The sequence below is a fragment of the Artibeus jamaicensis genome, unplaced genomic scaffold, assembly GCF_021234435.1.
Source record: "Artibeus jamaicensis isolate MK-2021 breed Jamaican fruit bat unplaced genomic scaffold, CSHL_Jam_final contig_685, whole genome shotgun sequence".
NCBI lineage: Eukaryota > Metazoa > Chordata > Mammalia > Chiroptera > Phyllostomidae > Artibeus > Artibeus jamaicensis.
Genome location: NW_026521924.1, coordinates 5,710,009 through 5,737,474, shown reverse-complemented (window position 1 = coordinate 5,737,474; position 27,466 = coordinate 5,710,009).

The window sequence follows — 27,466 nt, the reverse complement described above, 5'->3', positions numbered from 1 at the left end:
ATTAATATACAGCATGGCAACAATAGTTAATAATACCATAATTCATATGTAAAAATTGCTAAAAGAATAGATCTTAAAATTTCTCATCAGAAGAAAAAATACTTGTAACTGGGTGGTGATGAGTGTTAACTAAATTTATTGTGGTGATCACTTTGTAATATATATATATATATGTATATATATATCAAATAATTATGTTGTTGCACTTGAAAGTAATACAATACTATATATCAATTGTATCTTAATAAAAATGGATAAATCATCTTTATAATTTATTCCAAGAAATAAAAATGGTCTTACATTAGTATTTTTTATTGAGATATTTCATGATGAGAATTATATCATTTTCTTTTATATCATTTGATATATTATATCAAATCAAATGATGATATCAAATGATTTGATATTATATCATCAAATGATATATTATATCATTTTTAAAAATATCAACTTGGTTGATAGAGAGTTCATTGCTGAATTAAATGCTTAATTACAGTGATTTTTATTATTCTAGTTGTTTAGTATATTTCTTAAAACTTCCAGCTTTTCTATACACATTTAATTTTAACTTTTCATGCTAATGCTTATTATCAATTTGATTTTAAACCTACGCCACCTTATGTATTTTAAGTTGATAAAGAATAAATTAATGGATTTTTACTATTGACAAATTCTTTCAATCATCAATATCTTCTTGCCATTATTTTTTAATCAGAAATACTCTTCAATTTTATTGTGGTTGTTTCAGGCAATTGTTAAGGAATCAGTAACAAAAACTCAGAATGGTTCTGGACAGATATCTTTGGAAGACTTCTGGGGTTGGTTCTGCCCCTTTTTATGGAGTTGCAGGAGCCATACTGCATCACTCCTCTAACATCATTTAGTTGCCATCCTTTGAAGCATTTTTTACAGCTTTTGTCAAAAAAAACCCTCCTAGCCCTAGCTGGTGTAGCTCAGTGGATTGAGCATGGGCCTGTGAACCAGAGGATCGCGGTTCCATTCCCAGTCAGGGCACATGCCTGGGTTGCAGGCAGGTTCCCTGCAGGCCAGTTCCCTGCAGGAGATGCACTAGAGGCAATCATACATTGATGTTTCTCTCCCTCTCTCCTTCCCCTCCAAAGATAAAGAAATAAAAATAAAAAAAAACCCTCCTCCCAACACTATAAGACTTGCATTATTTTTAAGACTAAAGACTGGTTCCTGAAGATATTGAAGGACCTATTGTCAATCAAGCAAGAAGCAGAACTGACACTGGAACTTGGTCTTCAGGTACCAAATCCACAATGTGGTTCATGGAACTCAGCTGCCAACTTTTGCTCGCTTGATGTTGTATAGTAATGTGAATAGCTCCATTTGCCACAGCCTCTTCACTCTTCCATCTGTTCAAATGGAAAAGTACTTGCCTAGATAATAACTAAGTAAAAAGTATGTATAAGAAAACAAAGGAAAAACATATTAGTTTAACAAATCAACATTCTAGGGTTTGACAAAGTACTGATTGAATCCTCTCTTTGGTTCTAAGATGTTTGAGTTGTTTTTAAAATGAGAAACAGGGATGACTTTGGCATAAAGGAATTTTTTTAAAATTCCAACTCATTGGCTGAATAAAGCATCTCATTTTAATAGGAATGAAGTCCACATGAGTATTACACACAGATAAGTTTTCCAACAACAAACCGCATTCTCCCTGTGCCTAAGTGATGTCCTGAACTAATTTAAATGATATCCACAGAATATCATGGCAAGCAGTTAACACTGGAAAACCAAATGGAGCAAACAAGTACAATAGTAGTCAATTAACCTGTTATCTTTCATATCATATCAAATATACATTCTGGTTTTTAATCTCTTAATTGTCCCTTCTCTTGGTGGATGGACACCAAGTTGTGGATCATGTAAATGCTATATAGATCTTTTCAGGTTACTGTGATTAAAATTCATGTTGAAGCTATTTAAGTAAAATTTTTCTTCTGTTAACATATGCGTGTGCACACATATATCCATACTCAAAATCACATATTCATCTTTGTAATGGTAGATAATTCTTGATGGCAAAAAATACATGAGAGTGCCCATCCTCTCAGTGGTTCTCTCTGTAGCTACCCAAATGGGATCCATATTGATTATTGACTACTATTTGGCCAGTAGGTGGAGATTTTTATACAAATGACAAACCACAGGAAAGAGCCATTGTGAGGATGTTATAAGCAGACCATTCACTGCTGGAGACCAGTAACATATCTCACACTCCCTCTTCATCCTCCACTTTAGGTAGCACAGTCGGGAACACCTAGAAAATGCCCCCAGAATACTTCCTGATTGGTGGAATGAAAAAAAAATATCTGCTTCTTTCATTGCCTGACTTTGGGTTGGGAAGTGGAGAAAAGTTAGTGGAAAATATTCATAGAATGAATAGAAACCAGGAAAAGAGAATAAATACTCTCATTCCCTTCCGTTGTTTTTTATTTTAGCATATACAGGTACCCCCTTCTTTTCAAAAGTTTGTTTAGCCACTTCACTTTTACAAAAGACCTACATTAGTACCAATTTTGCTAACAACAAAAAAAGCCCAAACTCAAAGACCACTTTCACTTTTGTGGAAAAAGGTGAAAACTGAAATTAGCATTTCAGTTTTTGGCATTTGTTTTGCAGCTGCCATTGTAGAGGCAGGTTCACACCAAGCACTGAGAGTGGCACGCAAATATCCTTCCACAGCCACCACACTCAGCAACTCAGCATCAGCCAGCCATGGCTCTGAACTGTGTCTGCGAGCATCTGGGCTTTATCTTAATTTATTTTGTGCATTCACCAGCAAGATGTGTCCTAAAGTATTAAAACAGTATGATTTTAATTTTGAAATGATGCACAGATTTAGGGCAAATTTGCAGGGTGCTTTGAGGGCCTACAAAGAATTGTATGATAGAAAAATGCGTGAGGTTAAGCAGTCAAGCGTATGTCCTATTTCAAGCCTTCCATATTATCACAGCAAAGAATCCTGACCTTCTGTGTCAAGGCAGAAAGACATAAAACAAGGTGTAGACATTAGTGACCTGCCTGCTGTGATGGATTCAGATGATGAGATGTTAGTAGGTGACCTCTGCCTGTCTCTCCTACACTCCTGTGTCCTACAACCCTCACCACCCTGACCTCAGACAACTTGGCCTACCACATCATCATCATCATCATCATCTCTCAGCCTTCCTGTATGCTCTCTGTATATACATTATTTCTACTTTACACAGCTTGTGTATTTATCATATTCCAGCTTTTCTAATCTTAGTGTTATTTTAGGTTTTATGTGTTATTTGGTATAATATGGTAGGCTATTTTGGGGGTCTAGGAATGCCCAAACAGTTTTGTATGTAAATTAATGTTAATTGCTATTTTATGACATTTTGACTTATGAATGCTTTCACAGAAATATTTTATTTTTGGATAAAGGGGGAAACTTGTATTATTAATTATGATAGTCATTACTTGTATTGGAATACACTGTAATTTATACCACTGTTTTTATTTACCATTATTTTATTTTATTTTATTTTTTATTTTACCATTATTCATTCTGTATCTAAGTAGTATAAGCACACATTATAACTAGTATCCAACATATATGAAGATACTTATGTGTCCATAAGTTACACATATTTAATGTTTAACTTAGAAGCAAAACTTCTGTAACATAAGAAATGTTTAAAAGGTAATGCCTCCATCCAATGACAGTAATGTATATAACAAGAGTCAACTTCCTCTTTCTCTCCAGTGGAAACAAAAACTTTGACCTAATGAAAATGGTTAGAGATGCAAATTAAAATCACAATGAGATACCACTTCATACCAGTCAGAATGACCATCATAAACAAAGCAACAAACAGTAAGTGCTGGCAAGATTGTAGAGAAAAGGGAACCCTAGTACATTATTGGTGGAAATGCAGCCACTATGGAAAACAGTACGGAATTTCCTCAAAACACTGAAGATAAAACTGCCTTTTGACCCAGTGATTCCACTGCTGGGATTATACCCTAAAAATCCTGAAACAATAATTCAAAAGAACCTATGCACCCTAATGTTCATACCAGCATAATTTATAATAGCCACATGCTGGTAGCAACCTCAGTGCCCATCAGTAAATGAATGAATCGAAAAACTGTGGTAAATTTACAGAATGGAATATTATGCAGCAGAAAGAAAGAAGGAGCTCCTGCCCTTCATGCTGCATGGATGGAACCTGGGAGCATTATGCTAAGTAAGCCAGGCGGTGAAAGACAAATACCGTATGATCTCACCTATAAGTGAAACCTAATCAACAAAAGAAAAAAGCAAGTAACATATGACCAGAGACATTGAACTAAAGAAGAAACTGACAGTAACCAGAGAGGAGGGGGGAGGGAGACAATGGGGGAAAGAGGGGGAAGAGTCATAAAGGAACATGTATAAAGGACCCATGGACAAAGCCAAAGCAGGGAATGATGGAGGTTGGGAGGTGGGGGTGAGTAGAGCAGAGGAACGTGGTGGTGGGAAAATGGAGACAACTGTATTTGGACAACAATAAAAAAAGATAAAAAAATAATAAAGTGTCAAAAAAAAGAAAATGGTGAAAAAAACTGTTGCTCAAGTCCATTTGCCTGCAAGAAAGCCCACAATCTGAACACAGGAACTGGACGTGGGAAATTTAGTATTTGTTTTGTATTATAAGGATATTAGAGCCATAAAGTTTTTTTTTCAAATTTGGATTATTAGAGATTCAAACAAGTTTATATGCATGATACCAGTCTGTATGATACTAAATACTTACAGAGAGCCAGCCTGGGCAGTAGACAGCAGCCATTGGGCTTTGACTTTATAAATTAAATTAACCAACATTTCGTAAGAACCAGCTTTAACAGATAGCTTCACTGTACTTAGGAGAAAGTTGTTGTTGTTATTGTTGGTTGTTTTAATTCTCTCCCACTGACAACTGTTAATAGAACCAGACAGTTATTAACTATTCATCTCATCTACCAAATCATAAGACCTTGAATCTCTTGTATTTGTTTTATTTTTTAATTTAAACTTTTTACTTATCTATTTTTAAATTTTTGGTTTCTCTTAATTACCCATTAGTATATTCTCTTCAAACATTGGGCTTTGACATGGGGGTCACAGGCTCTGTGGCTAGAGTTCGTAGAGAGAGGAAACACAGAAATGAATCCACTGGTGTTGTCTTTTTGCTGATGGAACACTTAAAGGAACTGAGAAGACTTTATTGATGCCACTGAATCCATATCCTTTTTTTCACATCTATTCTATGAGTCAACCTCTTCCACAGAAGCTTATGGAATCCAGAAAGTTCCTACTCTGTGTTTTTAATTTTCTAGCTCACCCAAGGTCTCATAGAGGCCCCAGAACCTTACTAGATTTATTGTGCATTTATGAGGTTCAATTCCAGAGCACTCAAATTCTATATGGAATTAATTTCCATGCATGCATATGGAATCCTATTATGCTATTTTATTTATATAATTTTGTGGAAAAGTTCATATTGAGAGATAATATGCCAAATATGACAATATTATAATAAAATCAGTATCCTTATTATAAATATTTACGGGTACTCCTCTGGAAAATTGGGAATAGATTATTATTAATATTAATATTGTGTATATATATCATACATTATTGGTTATGATTTATATGTTAATCAAAGTTCCTAGTAGATTTATGTTTGCCAGATAAAATAGAGGATACTCAGTTAAATTTGAATTTCCAATAAAAAACAAAACATTTTTTAGCATAAGTGTATTCCAAAAAAGGCATGATACGCCAAACAGTTATTATTTATGAACTTCTAATCACATGGAATAATGTATTTTTATTTGCTAAATCTGTCAGCTGTAAGTGGGTTGTGTCTCTAGCCTTCATAGTTCATGTTTCTCTTTTACTGACAGTTGACCGGTCTGCATTGTGCTGTCTAACAGCATAATGTCTTTGCTCCTAAAACATCAAATGGGGAATTAAGTTTTTCATATTTGGTTCAAAGCTGTTCATGTACATTTTATAGGTATAGTGTTCTTAGGCACTGTTTAAGAGAGTATGGGTTTTATTCGATAATAGTGAAAATGATTAAGGTATACTTTTCAGTCGTATCATTGCCCTTTATTTCAATAAAGGCAGTGAATATCATAAAAAGAGGAGCAAACCATAAGTTTAGAGTTCTAGTTTCATCTCTGACACAATCTCTATCTTATCATCTGTGATATGAGTACATCTATGACTTCATCGATTCACTGCATTAATGGTTCCAATTATTTTTCTCCTTGTAACCACACCTTGTGATATACAAGGTGGCAGTGGAGTCTATTACTGTGTCTGTTGATTCCAAATGTGGCCCTCTGATCAATTTTGGCCACTGAGATGTTAGCAGATGAGACACATGCAGAGGCTTGAAAACCAACTAATTGCACTTGCACATTTCTCCTTCCACTGGCTCACCTTTGCCTTCACTGTGAGAACATGCCCGGGCTAGCCTGGGAAGGGCTGGGAGGGTAAAGTGGAGAACATTTACTCTCCATGCATCCATTTTCTCTTTCAAAAGAGGAAATAAACAGATTGAAGGATTTTGATTTTCTCTGAGAATCATTATTCATCATTTGTATGTAGGTATCGGCAAGGTTTCAAGAAAACATATTCATATGTGCCTAGAGTCTTAATCAAAATCTGGTCTGGTCCTAAAATTCTGATCATAACAAGGACCTAGTGATACACTTTATTTTTCCTATTGCATCATCCCTTCAAGTTTAAAGAAAATAAAGGAAGGACTACAATATAAAAAGCAAATAATGAAGGGTGAATGCCAAAGGCTAGCTGGCCCATGTGGCAATTATGCTGTGGAATATGTGAAGATAAAGTTCAAGTATTCATTAGTGTGGCCATGGCTTTGGCTGAGGCTGAAAATACATACTGCATGGAGCTTATTTCATGCATGAGTATCTCTGTGTCTGACTTTTTCTTTACAGTGATAGACAGAGCAGGAACATATGAGTACTTTTCTGTTTGGAACGTGCTTAGAAAAATATTGAATAGTTGTCTCAGCTCCATATATTTTTGCACTGAACTTTTTTGCTGACTTGCAAATAAAAGGTCTGATTTTTTAAAATTATAAAGGGAGAATTATATAGATCAGACAAAGCTTGAGATCTGATAGCTCCTCTTCTTGGGCAATAAGCTTTTGAGTTTCCAAGGGCTGTGAGAGAGAGAAGAAAGGAAAGGATTTAGGGTGTTGCATTTCAGGCCTATGCCTTTGCCATGTCTCCATACACTTCTGAACCAGTAAACTGAACCCTTACAGAGGGTTACCTGTGTTTAACTTGGGCTTAAGTAAAACAGAAAATATCATGGACCAACATTCTAATCAGACTTGGACAAAGGTATAACAGTATAAACTCAGAAATTTGTGCAAATACTATTACTACTAATTTCACATTGCTAAGCAACCCTAGTCTAACTGCCAAGAGAACACAGAGTAATGAAAGTAGATGAAAGCAGCATGCGTTTTCTTCAAAGTTTCTAACTTTGGAAGGAATTCCTAGAAATAATAGGTATGTGGCAGGGGGAGGGGAAATCTTGTTGAAAACACAACAATTCATTCACTTCCTAACATGACTAGTCATATACTGTACTTCAGGGCAAACAATAAGGTTATTGTTTGAATGGGAAAACAGGCAATTTGTTGGAAGGCGAAGAGGTGAAAATGTTCTATAAGCCGATATTGTTTTGGCAGGCTGCACGTCATTTCCCAGATAGTCTTCAACAATGTATTTAGTAGACACATGTTTAAAGATTTGACCACTTGTGAAAGCAAGGATTCCTTCCAGTTTTCTTACTGATTTGGGGTGGGGTTTCTTTTCTTTTTGCTTTTATGCATTTATATTCAATGGCCCAATATTCTCATGAAGTAAGGGCAGTAAGGTCCCATATAACATTGTCCTAGTCCTTTCTGGGATGCAAGCATTGTGGGCTTCTGGATGAAAATCCTTCAAAGGTGACAACACATTGATGAGTTATTCAGACTCAGGACTATGATGAATAAAATGATGGTAAGTTCAATTTATGCTCCAATTAGAAGTCTTTGCCAGGGCAGTTTCCTGGTTTGGGTTCCATCCTTTCCTTTTTTTTTCATCAATTTCTTGGCTGATGGTCCAATCATGATGGTTTCAGGGGATAGAAGAAAGAGCCTGACAATGGGAGAAGAGAATAGAAATTTGGAAGGCCCTGTGCCAACTACAGTGCTACACTTATGAGTTCTGCAGAATTAGAGAGTTCTTTTGTGCTGAATGGTGCTTGTATATTTATGAGCTGGGTTTGGGGTCACTTATTAATCCTCAAATGGATATTACTCATACTATGTTTACAATCTATTTTAATGATTTTCTTTTCTTAATTAAATGATACCTTTTATCAATTTGTATTTGCTCTATAGGGACAAAATGGCAGGCATCCATCTCTTTTCAGATCAAAAGGTAAATCTTCAGATACATGCACAGACATATAAAATAGACTTTCCCCAATCTGCTTTTCTGAATTTCTGAATTTCTATCCCTCCATCCCTGTGAAGTAGCTGAGTATCTAAGAATGATTTAGTCAAATTCACAAATAGTAGGTGTCGGGAACTCAGCTCCTTATATTCTGTCTACAGAAACTTTTGTGGGTGCCATGGTCAGACTGGATGCTTCTTCCTACATTTGTTTATAGGTTCCTCCCAAGTATTTGGATCTTTCTGGTTTCCATTTGAATGTCTGCGGCTGAGCACAGCCATGTGAGCAAAAATAGTCCAGGGGCAAAACAGCCTCAGACAGACTGCAGTGAACAGAGAACTGCAGCCTGAAATATCTGCATTGTCATCAGCCAGGGCTAAAAGGAGGTCAGTGCATGTTTCTGGATTTGAGGCATAAGCAGGATATGGAATCTTGGAAAGTTTTTATTCTATTGATATCCATGTGATTTGGGGGTTTTTGCTAATAGTTCTTTCTGCTAACTTTGAGTGCCAGAGTAAATAACAGTGGCTAGGAGGAAAAAACCTTCTGGATCTCACTTAAAGAAAACTAAAAGATTTTTTTCTGCCAACCTGGGCTTCATCTTTCAACCCACAACTGAAAGACATGGAGACAGAGGGAGATATGCTACTGTTTGGTGGACAATTCATAAAAGAGGAGTCATCATTTTCAATTTAATTTTTATGTGTTGGTTTCATTACTGATCTGATGATGTGTTATTCTCTGTGTACCATATGCTCATCATAAATTGTCATTCTGTTTCTTCCAACAACACTTTGAAGTAAATATAATCACTAACCCAGTTTACAGATGGGGAAATTGATGCACAGACAGTATGATTTGCTCATGGAAAGTGGGAATCTAAATTAGAGTGGTAAGAGGTCAGTATGGACCTGGCTGATCATAGTAAAGTTTGTAGGATATTGAAAGACATCAATGGTTCTTGTTAACATGTCACTATTTAACAGATAATCAGGAATTGATCTATCCCAATTTGTCCAGCTCTTCTGTTATTGCTCAGAAATATTTCTTTTTAATCCATAGAAATAATTCTTGGAATTTAGAGATACACTGTGTTCCAAGAAACTGAAAAATCTTTTCTAACACCTTTTTTTGATACAGTGAGTAAAAATTGGGTATACCTGTTTAAAATGCCCTACAGGTTGACTACAGGATAAAGATGTGTGAGAAGGGAGGGAGGGAGTGTAGCCCAGCATAGTTATGATGAGTATAGTTGGTAACATCACTACCAGGTCCAAATCCTGGCCTTGATTTTTACTTTGGGCAAGTTAAATAACCTTTAGATGCCTCAGTTTCTTCATGCCAACTACTTGGCATCCTGTGCACAAAAGTACTTCAAACTCCCACCCCTATCTGGACCTACCCCTAATTCACAACCTCTCTAGTAGTTAAGTGTTCCATAGAAGGTTCCTTTTCCCCCTTAAGTTGCCTTTTGGAATCTCTCCAAATACCCTAAAACCAGCCAAGACCTGGTTCTGCCTGCTCATTTCTGTGGCCCTTTCATTTGTGAGAAAGATTTTGTATTCCACCTATACTTAAGGACCTTGGATCTTTAAATTCCCCACCACTTCCAGAGTTTACTCCTAAACATTATAATAACTTGACCTTTCCTTCACTCCTCACTCTAAGCTTTGGACCACTCCCAACTCTTTAAGTTCCAGGATTGCCAAACTGGGGATACCCAGTATTTTCAGTTAGACTAGTGCTTCTCATACTGGGGAATTTCACTAAAATAGGTATTCCAAGTTAGTAGGTCTGGGATGGAGCCCAAAATTCTGTATTTTTTACCAACTGCCAGGTGATATGGAGGCTGCTTTGAGGAGCAAGGCTGTACATCTCCTAAAGAACCTTTTAACTCTTCCCTCTGCCTCTCATCCTGGCTTCTCCAGTTGTCCCTACAATCATAGCTGTTCCCTTAAACAGTCCTGTTTATTTATCTGTAATGGCTTCTCATGGCTTATAGAAAAAAATCCAAACATGTTTGCGGAACACTCAAGGAACATGCTTGAAATCTTGGTAACTATTCAAAGACCAGCTGCATAATAACTCCTTTCCAAATCTCCATCTCTCCAGCTTAATCATCTCTTTGCCCACAGATTTCCTAGTTTGTGCCTCTGACAGTCCCTTTTTCCCCTTTGCATTCACAGATAGTTAGAACTTGTTCATCTCTCTGCTCTGAAGAGTCCTTTGAGTGTCTATTTTTGCAGTCCTACTCTAAGCACAAAGCCAGGATTTGGCCATCATTCACTGAGTGCCTGGTCATGTGAATTGTGTTAGACTCTGAGTAACCAGGGTGTGGCCATGGTGGTGGAGCCAGCAGAATGACTGTGATAGATAGTTTTGTTGTAAATCACTTTTTAAAAAATGAGGAGGGGGCAGCTATAAATAATAGAGCTGTGCATAACAGATTCAGAACTGAGAGGATAATGATACTAAGGAAGCCACAACACTGAGAAAAATCTAAACACCAACTGAAGATTACTATTGGCTTTCCTCTTGTGCAGACAGCTACTGCTTGAAAATAGTATTGTTTCTATGATAACATGGATCTGACAGAAATATGGCATTAATTTCTGGGTGTTAGTGTTTGAAGGTTGATAAGATCTTACTGATTCTTATCTTCATGGCTGTATGATGATGCTTACACATGATTTAAAATTCTTTTCATTTTTTGTCTTTGATACAGTTCGTAGAACTCAATGTGCAATGATTCATCACTTTAAGGGTGTATTTGGATTCATTTTTTCCATTACAATCTGATTAAATTGCTTGTTTATGTTCATAAAATTTAAAATTCTATTAGAACATCACTTATTTTTATAAGTGACCAACTTTTAAAAATGATTAGTTATAATTTTCCTGAATCACAGAGCTGTTTATTTAGACTCATTCTCTATGTTAAATTCATAATTCCAGGAACCAATACCTACTTTAAGAAATAAAAATTCAAGTAAGTTTTTCATTTTCAACATTCTCTGGGTACATTCACAGAAAGCTGGGTAGAGTCCTACAATTCAGGATTAGCATGGGGATTATTGTAACAGAGTTAGACACCGCATGGATCCCAAGATCTTGTTTGAATAACTGGTTCACCCATCAAATAGTATGTGATTTTACACTGTCCAGTATATCTCCCTTAACCTGTTTCCTCAGTTAAAGTAGGGAAACACTAGAAAAAATATTCATTCAGAAGTATGTGTTGAGAACCTACCACAGGGTAGGACATGGGATATATTTGCAAACCAGGTAGACATGTCACCTGTCCTCAAAGAACTCTTAAGACACATGTGTGTCCAAGGTAAGAGGTAGTGTGAGATGGTAACTTGCAAACTAAAAAGATGGGAGTGTCCTAGATTCATAAACTCTGTGTTCATATCATATTAAGCTGTCTGACATTGTACAAAATCAGCAACATCTGTCTCATCCTATTCATGCTTTAGGGTCTCTGTCAATGTGTGTGTAACTCTTCTCTTTGTTTCACCTATTTCTGCTTATCATTTGTGACTTACCTAAGGAATTGCTTCACATGACTAGACCTGTATGCATCAGCAGCTCTTCCCTGAGCAATATAGCCCTTGCCCTTGAATTTTATCTTAGCAACATTTTACAGTATCTGTTTACTCTGACATTCCACTAGATCTAACCTAGTTACTTTTTAAATCTGTTATACTTAAAACTACTGCACAGGGAAGAAAATGCTATGAATTAGTTAGCTAATGAACAAACTAATAAGAGTCAAACTAATTAATTAATTATTGATGCTTGATAATGTCAGTACTCTATATCTCTTAAGTCACTGTTAACAGAATTCAAATTATTCTATAGTAATGTTGTCAGTAACACTCAGTTGTATAACATAGAATGTTACAGCAGAATTGTTTCTACTTTGTAACAAAAGCTCAAATATGATGAGTTTCTGTTTGACAATACATTTTTATTTTATCCATTCAGCCTTCCCTAACCCTCCTGAAGCTCCTCTGACTTTGGACTCAGAGCCCTGGCTGAATCTTTTACTCTTATTTGACCTGTTTCATATCCTGCTTTTTTTTCTTTTTTTTTTTTGTGCTTTACTTATGCTATTTTGAAGGTGTGACCACCCCTTCAAAAAAAGGTATAGTTTAATGGATCTCTAAGATATTTATAGCACCCATTCTTAAAAAAAAACTGGTCTTTTGGTTGGATGTAGCCAATCGGGTGGACAATGCACCAACAGCATGTGATATGTAATCAATGAACCCTTGGGAAAGATTGAACACTCAGGTTTGACATAGTTGAGACAATCATTGGCCAGTTACTGCTATAAATGTTAAATATTCACCTGTTTGAATAATCACAGAGGGAGTGGTAAGAGCTGTGCCATAGAGGAGTAATAAATCTGCCTTTCCAACCATGACTCTGTTAAAATCATCTGTGGGCTTTTAAATCATCTAGATGCTCAGGCCCTGTCCCTAGAGAAGACAACTTGGGAGATCTGGAGTGATCTCCCAAGCACAGAGTCCTGTGCTTAAAACCCTATACAGACTGCTGTGGAAAGAAGTGAGGGTTGGGAATCTCTATAGTAAACTAGAGAGTTAGGAGATATTTGCCTCAAAGACTTTGGAATGCCCTCAAGTGATGTGCAAATGTTATTGCTTTTGGAAAAATGACCCTGAGGGCCTCAGTTGTGTTAGTTGCTGAGAATATTTTCTGATTTTAAGCCTGTTTGTATGAGCCAAATGAAGGGTTTAATTGAGTGCAGAAAATGTGACTTAATTAAAGTCAACCAATAAGTTGAAACAGAAATGCCAGCAGTCTACTCAAGTGCTAATTGTTGACAGATTGGGGTGGAGGAAGTTGAGCCAGTTCACATCCTATATGTTGTAGCAATAAGAGATAAATGACTAGATTTTAAAAATTCTGAAACAGACATTTTAAATGTATTCATGAACTTTTCTCTGATTGTCTGGAAAACAAGGAGGCTGTGTGGTCTAGAGGAAAAGGCCCTTGGACCTTGGACCTACTCCCAGGGCTGTTTCTAACCACATATGTGACCTTGGGTCTATGTTTTAAACTCTTGAGGTCAGTTTTCTTATCTGTAAAATGTGTGTGTAATATTAGTTATTCTGCAAGTCCCCTCCCAACTTAAAATTTTATAGTTTAATAGAACTTTTGAATTTCTTTATATTTTAAAATTCCTAACTAGATGATATTCTCCCTGCCAAAAATAAAAAAGAAACCTTGCTGTTATATTTTTCCTTGAATCTTATAAATCAAGATAGTTTGTGTTGGTTCCCTAGTGCTTCCTAATATAGACTAAAGAGTCTTGTTAACATCCCGTATTTACTCTAACCACTTAGCATTTGATTATTGTTTTTTTATTGAAGAAAAATAAGTCCAAATAACCTCAAATAATGGAGAATTCAGTTCAGCTGAACAAACTAATTGTTTTGAAGTGTATTTTAAAATTAATATGCAGGGAGGTCCAAAAATTGTACCTATATAATTTGATGTTTTTTTCCAAAGTGACACATCCATATAACTAACATCCAAATTAATAAACAGAGAACTATTGGTGTCCTCGTGTCACCCACCAGACACCCGCCCACTCACTGTTTCTCACCCCTCAAAAGTAAACCACTGTCCTGACCTGTAACATTGCAGATTTGTTTTTGCCTATGTTTGCACTTATTTGTATCTTTTTTGGTGGACATTGTGTTTTGAAATTCATTCAAACAATAGTATTTATGGGGAGATTGTTCATTCCGGTTCTGTACAGAGTAATCTATGCAAACATCACAATTTAATGTTGACCAGCATTTGAATAGTTTCCAGTTTGAGGCTTTTACAGATAATGCTGCTACGAAGGCTATGACATACGTCTTTTGATAACATATATTCACATTTCTGTCAGCTGTATTCCTAAGAGCGGAATTGTTGGGTTATGTTATACAGTACACTGCTTTTTGAATGCTTCATATGTAACTGGCCTATTGACTGGTGCTGAGGTCCCAAATATATTTCAGTCTTCAAGGGCCCAAACCACTGATTCTTGGATGAGAAATGCACTAACAAACCAAACATGCATATGAGAGCTACAGACAAACTTTCTGCTTAAACCTACTTGGGCTAATGTTGAAGTACATTTTTGTTCATTGAGCAGAAAACATGTGTAAGTGAAACCAAGGGTCCTAATGACTCTGATTAAATTTATTTAAAATCTCAGCCCTAGAAATAATATATCCCCGAGTACAGGAGTATATGGAATTTAGTTTAAATATTTGTTCTAGAAATAATTCCTCCCCACTTCTCTCTGACTAAAGGAATATATGCCTCAGACAGCTAACTTTTTCCTTGGATGATCAGCAACCAACCACCAAAGCAGCAGAAGACAGTAGCCTGCACAATGGCAATAGGGTCTGGATCTCTGACATGCTAAAGATAACATCTTGACCTAGGTTATGCTTCAGTTCATGGGTCCTAAGTTGAAACCACCCTCTGGCTACTTTCCCATTAGACTGAACAGAGTGACACTAGTAAAAGCCTCAGGGCTGCCCTCAAGATCTGAAGAAGTACAACCTTTACATCATCTTTGACCAATCAATCATCCTCCAGCATAGCCCCAGACTCCTAACCCACTGTGTTTTGTGATTTTTCCCTATATAATCTGCAACTTACACACTATCAGGGAATTTGGATTTTTGAACATTACTTTCCCCTTCTCCTGGATCGTGCCATTTATAATAAAATAGCCAATATTTCTCCACTGCAATTCTCAGTGCCTAGTGTTAGGCTCTGCCAGGTGGACAAAATTCTTCTGTTCTGTAACAGTAGTGGAGGCAGAAAGACCCCATTATACCTCATAGTATCAGCAGACACTGTAATGTCACAGTGAGTTTGAAGAATGCCTCTTTAAAAGAAAAATATCAAAACAGAAAAGAAAGGAAAACATCATGTTCTGCTAATAGTCTCTGTGTATTCATTTAAAGTCATCTGGGGAGTATTAGACATGATGTGACTGTGCTCTATTATGCTTTGTTTTTAGCTTAACTGAAGTTTCCAGAATTGTACTGAGAACCTGAAACAAGGGCCTCCCACACATCAATCCCTTAAATTGATCCTAAGATTTGGTACATAAAGTTATATGGTCCTTTTCCTTCCAAGCCTTCCTGCTGGATCCATTTTTAGGCCTCTCAGAAAGTCACCTGCTCAATATTTCCACTGTGTGGGTGGGGCACTTTGGCCCAAAGGGCAGTTCCCATGTCTTTGTGCTACTATTATTAAAGATTCGTTTCTGCCTGAGGTCACGTCCACCTTATCAGTTAGTGGTGTGCTGGCCCTTAAATGAATGGGGCCCCTTTAGGCAGTGAATTCTGCTTAGATTAATAGCAGATTTTGGGAAAGTCTACAGGTGCCCTGGCTGGTATGGCTTAGTAGATTAAGTGCCAGTGTGTGAACCAAAGTGTCACTGGTTAAATTTCTGGCCAGGGCACATGCCTGGTTATGGGATAGGTCCCCAGTAAGGTATGCATGAGACAACCACACATTGATGTTTCTCTCCTTTTTTTTCTCCCTCTTTTCCTCTCTCTCTAAAAATAAATTAATTAATTTAAGAAAATTGAATTGAATTAAAAAAAAGTGTACGGATGACTAAGTGGGTAGCTTCAGGGAGGTGGGAAGTTTTTATTAATCTTCTGCAGAGAGTCAGTAGAGGTCTGAGGTAGAGGGTCATGTGAGCTTATGAAGAAGGCTCACTCTTGTCGCACATGTGGGATTTGAGGTCAGATTCTCTGAAAGTAGAATCTAAAACTGTTATTTGGATGCATGTGATTTATTGAGAGTGTGCTTTCATGAGAAAGGGGAGAAGCAGGGTAAGACAGTAGAAGATGCTAACAAGTGTATCATCTTGACTGATTCTATAGGGGCCCTATAATATGAGTTCTACCCCTTAGAGGCTTGGGGACCCTGCATTTTTTTACCCCATGTCAAATGATTACCCCTTGGCAGTCATCTGTTGCACGTTGCCATGGGAGGATCAATGAGCAATCTCCCAGGCAAAGAGGCTGCCATTCAGCCAAATGTACTTCTTCAGAGAAGAGGGGAACCTAAAAGCCATTAGTAGCCAATAGGAGCTGGGAAATGTATGCACTGGCCAGTAACAGTGACCCAGATGAGGACTCCAATAGCATCCACTACACACAAACTGAAATTATTGGAGACTTACCATAGAGGGTGGAAGCAGAGACATTATTTATTTCTAAACTTAAACCTTTGTTTGGCCATATGGGAAATAACAAAAACACTTGATGATATCCTCTTCTGTTTGCCAATTGGTAGCTTGCCAATTTTTATCAGATTTGTTCCTGAAACAACCTGCTCCTCCTTTTAATTCCACAAATCTCTATATCATTTTCCTGGTTCCTAACATCTCTAACTTCTCATATCCAGCTGAAAATCCTCTTTATCTATCAGATTCAAAATATCACACTTCCTCTCTAAAGTACAAAGTCAGATTCAAAATATCCCACTTTGTATCTAAAGCACAAAGTCTATCTGTCATCTTCACCCTAATTTATCTCTTCTTTACAGTAGTTTGCTCCTGTCACAAAGTTTGGCATTTAATTACTGTATTGTTTGCTTTCTAGGTATATTGCCTTATCTTCATAAATAGACTGTAAATTTGTGATAGGTTGGGATTCCTTAGATGTAGAACCTGAAATGAAGACTTGAGTGTGATTCCAGGGAGAACTGATAGAAAAATGGAGAAGTAAGACAGGGAATGGGAGGCAGGCAAATTAAGGTGCGTGGCCGAGGAAGTTACTGCTGTCAGCAACTGTAGTGGAATTTCCACTGAGGACCTCTGGTAGTATCTACAGAGCAGATCTCAGAATTTTTCCATGCAACGGATGAGAAAATGGGGCATCTACCCTCCAAATGTTTTCCATCATTAGTGGGGGCTTCATGTAGGACAACTCACTCCCTGGCACTTCTGGTATGTATAGACCATGCCTGCTCCTTCTATGAAAGAATGCTTTCAAGTTGCTTGCAGTAAGAAGCCTTCAGATCATATGGGAACTGTGAATGCTAAGGAGATAATTGGCAGGGGGTGGGAGGTCACGGCCCTGGCTTCCCTGAAAGATAGAGGTCATACATGCATCTAAATTCTCTATTCCAGTTTACAGTAATATGCAGTAATACTGGGAATATGCAGTAATATCTTCATTGGTCTCACTGGTGTCTTGGTTGCTGAACACTAATAAGTTGTGTAAATAAGATAATTAAATATGTATTTATATTTACAGGTATTGTAAAATTTGAGGAGCCTAAGGCAATATTCAGCAGATATTCCTAAAACAACATTATACAGATTAGATGCCATCATATGTGTGCTACACCAATTGATAAAAGTTGTTGGGAATACCAGATGCTATTAAGAAGTTTCATGAACTTGATGGGTCTGACCTGTGGATTGGATACACAAACACATTGTTTTGTTAAGGTTTAGTTTATTTTATATTATTTGATGAAAGAGATATTAGAATTCTTTTTAGTTTAGAACACATACCACAGAGGCAGATTCCTAAATTCAATCTCTAGTTGCCATGTCACACACTCATAGTTATCATACTCTTCTTCCTCAATGACATTTAATAAAACATTCTATTCTTTCTCTAATGTTTGCCATATTCATGTAAAGTAAGTTGGTTCCAAGAGATGGTATAATGTTGGGCTTCAAGTATACCTATTTAATAATGGGAAATCTCACAGTTCAAGTTCAGCATATGACCTTGCCTCCTTGAATATTATATTTCTCATTTTTTAATGTATCAGTAAATTTATTTCGAGTGCCTATTATATGCCAGGCACATCACTCATTGCTACATGCTTGAGGCACATCACTGATAAAGCAATTCTCTGCCCTCATGGGTTTCCACCTCAGCTAGGCAAATGCTGTCATTCAATAGAGAAAATAAATGAAAAACTAATATAGTACATTTAGAAAGTGTTATGTTACAGAAAAAAAGGCAGGACAAGAGGGATAAGGAATATAGGGGGAAAGAGGATGGGATCAATTATAATTTTCAACAGGATTGTCATTCTAGGCATCTTTGAGAGGATAACATCTTACTGAAGAAGTGAAGGAAGAGAAGGTATGTTACTTCTCCATCAGTTGGATGCTATATTACATCCTTTTTTTTACAATATCCCATTCATTTCATTTTATAAGACTCCTAGTTTCCTAAATTAACCACCAAACTTCCCTTCTCTAAGTGATCTAATTATTACCAATTTCCTTTCATGTGTGATAATTCTGACTCTCATGATTTTCTCCTGGCTTCTTCTAACATGAAGATCACTTTGTCTATCATGGAAGCAAAGCCAAACCCCAACACTGCATTTCCCTAATTTCCAGAGTCAGTCTTATTACCTCTTTTGACATGCTTAATGTATTGCTGTATATAGTGTTTTCTTTCCTTTGCTTTGCTTAGACCATCTCCTTCAGGAGAAATTCTCCTCACTTATTTTTTGTTCTCCACTGTCTTGTTCCCACAAAAAGTAGAAAAGTACCCACTGTGCCAGGGTCACAATTTAAAACATTCAAGTTTATATATCTATATTACTTCCTCCAAGGAACATTTCTAAAATAAAACCATAGCTTGTTCTCATGTTTTATTTTTGCAGTCTGTAATCCGTGTAAGTAACGCAAAGATTGCATTTCTCCAAAATATCCCAAATGGAATGCCTTTTCCCAGCTAATCAAGCTCTTTCCACCTGTAATGAGATGCTGCAGACATTGAGCTTTTTTCTTGTAGGATCTCTGCTCAAGGTATTGCTTCATTCAGTCATATTGTATTTATCCTGTTATGCCTTTGACAGGTATACTATACATTTGAAGATAATGAGGAATTCATTCTTCAACAATTTCTCTGAATTTATATTGAGTTATTTTGTTTTTGATAATATACTAAATTGAAATTCACTGTTACCTCTGATTTTCCAGACTTATTTTAGAATAGGAATAAATTTTAATTCACTGCAATTAATTGGAGTTTTACTTTTATGAATTAAATATAAGTTAATTTATTTGTTCTAAGACCCAAGAGAAATTTGTGTCATATACTTTTTTTTCAGACAATAATATATATAAACCAGATCTGGACAATTCAGTTTCTATATGAAATGTACAGGAATGATTCAATGTATATGAAATTTATCTGGTCTACAAATAATTCTTTTAAAATTAATATTTAGTTAATATTTGGGCAAGTTTTTACATTTTTCATTTTTTAATTTGATTTTCAATCAGGTAGGCTGAGAATGAGATGAGACGACCAATAAACATTTTTCTACTTTTGACATATTTATAAGCAATACATTTACTTTACATAATGGATTATCTAAAGTGTATAGCTCTGACATATTTTCTTGGTGTGTTCTTTTATTTTTTTAATTGTCCAGTGGACATAATGATCTGGTCTAGTGGGTTTTGGTACTTTGCCAGTATGAAGGAGTGGAGTTTGGCCACTGAAGTGACCCAAACCACATGAAGAATGTACATTAACACAAACACCTCTAACTAGACATATCCACTTGGCAGGATGCTACTCCAACTTGGACTCTGTGAAGTATTAGATACACCAGCTTAATTTACTTGGGCTGACTCATCCCTTTGGACTTCCAGCACAGTTGGAAGGATTAACAAAAGAAACAATAAAGCTTTTTGTTGTTATTTGGCCTTGAAATTTGAAAACACTGGGAGGTTTTTCTCCTGTTTCTTTTTTACTGAAAGACCCATGGGATATATTTAATGAACTCCTTTCCTGTTACCCACCCTATCCCCAAACAACAAAATCCAGAGGGAACAAGAAAGCCTTAAGTTTCCATTTTAAATCACCTGATGTTGACATTTTTGTTGTATCAAAATTGGTGATCTATTTTTTTCTTGTCTCCATGTTCTGGAAGCCTGGACTCATCAAGTGACCATTAATGTATGCTGTACAGTTTTATATTTTTATCTATTATGGGACATGGGCAACAGAAATACCTGGCCAACAATGGAGATTTATTGGCTTAATTTAAATCAGGTAAGCTCCTGCAATTTTGAGTATGGAATTGTTCTAAATTTGAGCCTCTAAATTTGATAAATTCACATTACAGGAGCTTTCTTTTACTTGTGAGTTCAAGCAAAGGCAGAGAAATATGAACTTCTAAAATTACAGCAAAGATTATCATCCTATCAGAAGCATCCCGATACGTATGGCTGCATCTGCTGTTTTCTGAGCACTTTGACATCAGTAGGCATAATTTAAGAAATTAATAAACATGCTAGTGTTCCCTATGAGTTTCCCCACTAGATAACTGGTCATTTTTTAAAAAATGGAAAATTATTAAATTCTCCCCAGGGCTTGTTTTTCTTCATCTGTGAAATGGGAACAACATGACTGGATAGGGTCTCTAAAACAATGATTACACAAAATGAAAACCAAGCAGGTTATTGTACAAATAATCTCTATCAGTAAAATGTCTTTATTAGCGGAGCTATGTCAAGGGTAAAGAAGGGCATTATGAGGCTAAGAAGTCTCAAGCCCTTGCTTGTTTCAAATCCCAAACCCACTCCATGTTTTATTATTGGTTCTGATCACTTGGAAAAGTCTCATTATCTCAGGACCCTTGTCCCCTTGATTGTGCACTGAAGAGACTACAATCTAGTATTATCTCACAATTTTGAGAATCAGATTAAAAAGCACAAATGAAATCACATTGTGAAAATCAATGAGCTCTATTACTTAAACTACAGTTGCTGTGGGTATTGTTATTATCATTATTATTATTATTATTGCTGAGAAATAAAATAGTGAAATCACCCTGGGGCTGGAGGTTTGAGAAACACTTGACATCCATCTAAGGAGCACATGGAAACAGTATATTCAGGAAAAACATCATTGCATCTGCATGAAAACATCCCTCTTTAAATTTTCCCTTGAAATTTCTATTTCCCAGTTATTCATCTTTTGTAAAAGCTCCTTTGAATATTTGTACTTAATTAAATGAATTAATAAGTGAATGAATGAATTCTACATGCTACTTATATGCCTTTACTTTGTTATTTTGATCAATGTTTTGCCTATATTTATGGAACTTGTATGCATTTTACCTTTGTATAATAAAATATGTGGCTTGATGACATACCTAGTAGATAAAATGAAAAAGACAAGCAGTATCACATATTGATGAGGATGTTGAACTGCTAAAACTCTTAGACACTGGGGAATGTCTGCTACAAGTAAACATATGCATTCTCTAGGAACTAGAAATTCTACCACTAGGAATAAATATTCCCTCAGAAATGCATATATATTTACACCTTTCAAGAATGTTCATAGAAGTTTTATTCACAATAGCCCCAAAACTGAGACTATCCTGAAGCCTTTCGATACTTTAAGGATATATAAATTGTGCTATTTTCTCACAATGGAAAACTATGTAGTGACAAGATTTAATGAAATACAACAATACACAACAACATTAATGAATTACACAAACATTATGTTCAGCATAAATACCCAATTACAAGCATATATAACATATGATACTATTTGCAAAATATTCAAAAGTAGGCAAAATAAATTGGTGGTGTCAGAAGTTAACACAGTGGTTGCTCAAAGGTGTATGGGCTGTGGTAATGACCAGGAGCCATCACAAACACAGTTTTCAAGGTGCTGGCAGTGCCCTGTGTCTGGATTTAAGTGTCAGTTATGAGTGTGAGCTCACTGTGTGAGATTTTGCCAAGCTGTACATTTATGATACATGGCTTATCCTGGAGCCTTGGTCTCCTCACTCTAATAATGCTTCTTACTAGTTAACTGGTTTGGTGGGATGTTTTGGACATAAAGAAAATTTACTTATCTTTTGTCTTCAACATTAGATTGAAGTTTAAGGGACTTACTGCCAAATGAACTACTCTATATTCTTAGTCTTTTTGTATACAGGACCAACTGGAGTTAGAAGCCTCTATACAAGTGGTGATCATTCATCCAAACCAGAGTAGAACCATGTACGACCTCAGTTAGGCCAAGTATCTTACATAATTCAGTAAGCTGATTGAAGATCAGCTTTGCGGCCATGCAGCATCCCCCGTGTTCTAGTGACAGGCAAGTGCTATGGGGAAAGAAGCCAGAACGGACATTGTTATTCAGGTACTTATATGGGGATAAGTTGCTGAGGTGGAGCTAGCCTCTGGGCCAAGTCTTCCAGGAATGAGCATAATGGAACCCCTTGATATAGATCCTTACTATTCCAAAATGAGCTCTGCCACCTCCAAAATGAAAATAGCTGTAACTGTCATGCTGTCTCATGGTCCAAAACAGAGTGAGATGCAGCAGTGCCTCACTCTGACTCAGAAGTAGAAAGCAAAAGGCAGATACTCACTGATATCAATTCTGGAACTAAAATACCTTACTGGTGGCTAGCATTTGTTATTTTCATGGGGAAACATCTATCCCCAAAGCAACACTCATTCTTTAAACCATGGGCAGTGTTCCAGCAAACTCAACCTATAGATTGATTGCCTATGTGCAATTAATGCCTGTACTTCTGAGTTCAGTGATGCCAGCTGGCCCATGCAGCTCCTCATATCCAGGTTGACCTGGATGGAGTCTGTTTCTGCCACTTTAGTAATTTTGCTCAAGTCCTTTTTGAAATTTGAACAGCCTGATAATTTTATCTTTGTGTATAAAAAGGAAATTTAAAAAAGCTAGACCATAATTTGCTCTCACAAACCATTTTACAAAGATCTATTTTTAAGCAAGAACATGAGGGACAGTCGTACTGAGTTGTTTCAATGGCTGATGGCTAAAATCTGATTATCACTATAAAAGCAAAGAAGTGAAGAACATCAGATTTATATGAATCATCAGAGACCATTCTCATCAACACCATCATTTCATAGATGAGGGAACTAAGACCAAGAAAGTTGATGATTTTTCACTCAATCACTCAAACGTCAAATGATGCCTGCCTCTCTTGTTTTACCTCCTATCCTTCTTTCCCTTTCTTGTTCCCTTCTGTATTTCCCTTAGTATTCTCCACTTTAGTAGCTTGAAGGACACACATTTGAAAGAGTGTAACTTAAATGTGGAGGGTGTACTTATAATATTCTTCTGACATGTCTTTGAATCAGCATCTCATTCAACTCATTCTATCTCAACCTCGCTTATTAACTCATTCTACTAGTTAGGATACTTTTAACATGGCTTTGTCATTTAAGAGGCACAAAGATTTCAATAGCCAGTGGTGGTTTGGGGGATTTCACAGCTGAAATTATTGGCTTTTCTGTCTGATAAAACAGTACAGAAAGTACCCATATCAACAGAATAAATCCATGTTGCAAAATTACACTTGTATTCAAATTAATAATAATAAAATTCATTTTATTTTTAGAATGAAATGTTTTTGACAATAGTTTGTGATAGAAGAAAAATTTTCTTATGTGTAACAGAGACAACAATATGCAAAAACCAATAAAATGACACTCGGTTTAGAATATCTTTTGATATTAATTGTCCCAGTGCCACGCTGATAACTGTAACCTAAAATACTAAGGAAAGCATCGCCAGGCATGACTGTAGCTAGGGAATCCTTCTACAATTTGTAAATATTCCTAGAAGTTGGGATAAATTAAATTTAAAGACACAATTAAACAATTGTACCTTGGGTGTTTGTCTGTATGTGTGTATCGAATGTAAATGCAGCTTGCTTCGATTCACAGAGCACACAAGAGGAAGTCTGAATTTTGGAACTCACCAGAGACAGAATAAAATCTACATCTGGCATGCTACTTGCTACAGTGTATGCATCTGATGAGTTTGCAAATCTCCAGTGGAAAAACATCTCCCTGTGATTCCATTCATATATAGCTTTAGGGCATCATGTCAAGAAGCACTGTAATTATTTGACCTTCGTGAACAAGGGGGTGGTTTTAATTCTTTGTAAAGTTGTAGTTTGTGCAGCTATTGGACACTCATCAACACTTTGGAAAAAGGTATTGAGCATATTTAAAATAACACCAGATTCTTACTCACTTTCTTTATTTACCATATTTAAAGTGCTATATGAAGCCATGTGAAATTTCTCCTGGTGGGCTAAAAGATGGTGTTACTTCAATATGACAGTCTACATATTCAATTATTATGTACTTTGTGGAGCCAGAGAGAAACATTTTGAATTGTCAAAATATAAATTTCATTCTTTATGTCTAAAATGAGAAATTCATAAATTTATTTTCTGAAGTGAACAACTAAATAGGAGGCATATAAAACCTTTTACATTTAGAAAACAAATTACAGATCCAGAGAAACGCCCTTTGTTTGTGTGTTATTCAGTTTTAGAATTTTTTGCTGACTTTTATTCTATTCTTTTCTGATGACACTCAGCTACCTCAGTTTGTATCATCAAACTTAGATGAGGCAAAAACCTTCAAAAGAGCTAAGGCATGCAAACAAGAGGTACTTTTAATATTTCTACTGAAGGCATTCTCTTTTTTGGAAGATAAGGAAAATTTTACATGTTACCAGTTATGGAAGGACTTTCAAATTGAAATCCAAGTAAACTGGTACATAGATCCAATTTATTATTGTGATAATTTAATGCCACTATTGCATTGGTTATCAGGGCAACTGGCCAGCTCTCTGCCCTTTAATCTGTTTTAGTGTCTTCACAGAAGACCCATATTAAATATAAGGAGGCTTGGCTCTTGCCTAGCAAGTCCTTTCTTCTATGGTCTTTTATGGGACCATATAAGGTCCCATAAAGGACCTATAGGGTCCTCCTATAGGGAGTATAGGGTCCTCCTATAGAGAGTATAGATGGCTTCACAGACTTAATTATTTCTTAATTCCTCTACCTGATCCTTTTAGTGCTCCACCCACATGCTTAGCTTTTACCATTTCAGTATACATTTGCCTGAATCCCAAATGCCAGTGCCTGTACCTTTGTCCGAGATCTTGCTCTGGCCCATGAAACCTGATCTGCCCACGCAAGAAGCAGGCTGCAAGTACCAGGGAGTGAATATTCCCCTTCAACCATTGGCCTTCAACCAATGACTCATTGAGGGGTCGTGTTCAATACTACAGCTCCTGTTGCCCTGGGAAAGCTAACCCTGAAGCACATGTTCTACACTGTCTCCTAGAGTTCTCCCCAAAAGATTTAGCCCCAGTTTTCCACAATGATAACTTGTTTGATCAAGCATCCTTATTGGCTGCCTTCCACTACCAATCTCGCTGCTCCCCCACTCCTCTACTAGTGTATCCTAAAATCACCCCTCAAACAATTTACCTGTAAATCTTTGCCTCTCAGTCTATATCTGGGGGAATTCGGAAGAATTTATAATATAAAACCCTTTAGCCTCACTGTTCTCCCCTGCCACACAAAAAAACAAGTTTATTTAAACAATCTCTTACCCCCAAATATTCAAGGGCTAAATTAAATCTCTACTTTTACCCCCAAATATTAAAGGGCTAAATCCTACTTTTTTCTAGGTTTTTTGTTTGGGGCATATCATTACCTTGGAAAATCTTCCAGAAATAGAAATATGTATATATCCTTGCTCACTTGCATTTTACTTAATGAGTACTTGCTTCAGACTGAAGCTCTGTCAGCAGCCAGATGCATGGGACCTGAATCCTACAATTCTCAAGAGCTAGCTCTGTGGCCCTGACTGGCATGGAGCAGTTGATTTAGTGTCATTCTGCAAAGTAAAATGGACCTGATTCGATTCCTATTCAGGGCACATGCCTGGGTTGCAGGTCAGTCCCTTGTTGGGGTATGCGATGTTTCTCTCACATTCCCACATCGATGTTTTTCTCCCTCTCTTTCTCCCTCCCTTACCCTCTCTCTAAAAATAAATAAATAAAACCCTTTACAAAGCTCTCTGTGTGGCTCAGCAGCTCTCATTAACAAAATTTAAGCTTGAAATTAAAATGTTGCAGGAACAATATCTGATATTCAGCTTTTCAAATAATTGGCCTGAAAAATATTAAAATAATATTCAGCTGCCATCTTTATTCCTTTTCCTTTAAGAGATTTAAGAGCAAGTTTAATGCAATTTACAGGGGCTCAAGTCAATGTTCACTTGTGAAGCTTTCTTAAAATGCATGTTTTTAAATTCCATCTTGAGTCTATAAGATTGGAACTTCTGGAATTGACAGATTTATACTTTACAATTCCCCTCCTCAAATTATTTCTATACACTCAAGTTACATTGGCTTGGTGATGAATAGATTTTCTTTTTTTTTCACTTTTCCTTTCTTCTAATCTCATAGTTAAGTTGAATCAGATTGCCCTATTCTTTTGGCAATCTAAAGGAAACATATTTTCATGTACACCCTGTAGAACACTATTTACTTAAGCCTAGGCTTAACAGAAAATAATAAGCTTTATAAGATGCCTAAATTCCTATAATAAAAATGAAACAATAAACACATAGAAATATGAGGAAGAAATTACACCCATTAAATGCATCTAGCGTGATGAGTGATAGGATGGCTGCCTATTCAGGCTGGAAAGTTTACACATGATCGAAGCTTTATTTAGTCTAATGGAATGTGCTTCCTGAATTTGGCTCTGACTAAGCCAGAGCACAATAGAGAGTATTATGTAATTGGCCTGAGCTCATTCCCATCTCTAAGTCATTGTGATTTAGTCTTGACTGGCCCTTTCTCTCAGGTAGTCTATGTAACTTTCCTGTTTCTCTCTGGTTTAGAAATGTATTCAGGATGTTACAGAAACAGACTTGACAATCTTTATGCATCATGGATTCCTCTTTCCAGTCTCTCTCTAAAAACTTCTGAAAATATTGGGAGGATTTAGCCTCATTCTACAACTTAGGAAAAACAAGCTCAGTGATTTATGGAAACAAAATTCACAGCAAATGTTACAA